Genomic DNA, 1,599 nt, shown 5'->3' with positions numbered 1-1,599 from the left:
TAATTTCTTTTTTTTTTTTTGAAACAGAGTCTCAGTCTGTCACCCAGGCTGGAATGCAATGGCATGATCTCAGCTCACTACAGTCTCAACCTCCCGGGTTCAAACAATTCTCCTGCCTCAGCCTCCCGAGTAGTTGGGATTACAGGTGTGTGCCACCATGCCCAGCTATTTTTTGCGTTTTTAGTAGAGACGGGTTTTTGCCATGATGGCCAGGCTGGTCTCGAACTCCTGACCTCAGGTGATACGCCCACCTTGGCCTCCCAAAGTGCTGGGATTATAGGTGTCAGCCACTGCGCCTGGCCTGTAATTTCATTTGTAAAATGTTTACTTTGTATAATTTCAAAACCATGCAGTTGACATAGAATAAACCCAATCATTTGTAATAAGTATACAAGTAATGCTTATACAAATTGACAAATTTTGGATTTTTATAATCTCAAACTTAGCATGTCAAAACTGAGCTCCTTACCACCCCTGTCTAAACCTCCTCTTCCCACAGTCTCCCCTAACTGAGTAAATTACAACTCCATTCTTCCAGATCAAAGGCCAAATACCGCATTTCCTCACAGTTCACATTCAGTTACCAAAATCCTACCAGTTCTACCTAAAAAGGCACCAAGGAAAAAAAAATCTGCTAGGCATTTCTCACTACCAGTACCTTCACAGTTACCACCGTTGCCCAAATCCCCATTTCTCATTCTGATTATTGTGGAAGACTCCTAATTTAATCTCCCTGCCTCTTCTCTTGCCTCATTTAGTGTATATGCAGCACATAAGCTAGAATAAACATGTCAGATTATGTCACTACTTTGTTCAAAACCTACCAAAGGCCACCCATGTTAGAGTAAAAGCCAAAATCTTTACAATGCTGTACAAAAAGAGGCTGGGCACAGTGGCTCATGCCTGTAATCCCTACTCTTTGGGAGGCAGAAGTGGGAGGATGCTTGAGCCCAGGAGTTTGAGACCAGCCTAGGCAACATAATAAGACCCTATTTCTATAAAAAGTAAAAAACTAGCCAGGTGTGTTGGTGCATGCCTGCATTCCCAGCTACTCGGAGAAGCTGAGGTAGGAGGATCGCTTGAGACCAGAAGTTAGTTAGAGGCTGCAGTAAGCTGTGATTGCGTCACTGCATTCCAGCCTGGGTCTCTTAAAAACAAATAAAAAGGCCAGGCATGGTGGCTCATGCCTGTAGTCTCAACACTTTGGGAGGCTGAGGTTGGCAGATCACCTGATGTCAGGAGTTCAAGACCAACCTGGCCAATATGGTAAAACTCCATCTCCACTAAGAATGCAAACATTAGCTGGGCATGGTAGTGGGCACCTGTAGTCCCAGCTACTCAGTAGGCTGAGGCAGGAGAATTGCTTAAACCTGGGAGGCAGAGGTTGCAGTGAGCTGAGATCGTGCCACTGCACTCCAGCCTGGGTGACAGAGTGAGACTTCATCTCAAAAAAAAAAAAAAAAAAAAAGAAAAACACCCTACACAGTCTCTATCCTGCTCTTCACTGCACCTTCTATTACTTCACCGGTGCCTCACTTACTCAGCTTCACCCACACAAGCCTCCTGGTTCTTCCTAGAGCATGTCAGATAAAATCCTTC

This window comes from Cebus imitator, unplaced genomic scaffold, assembly GCF_001604975.1.
Source record: "Cebus imitator isolate Cc_AM_T3 unplaced genomic scaffold, Cebus_imitator-1.0 Scaffold3, whole genome shotgun sequence".
NCBI classification, from domain to species: Eukaryota; Metazoa; Chordata; class Mammalia; order Primates; family Cebidae; genus Cebus; species Cebus imitator.
Note: the sequence above shows the minus strand (reverse complement) of the source record.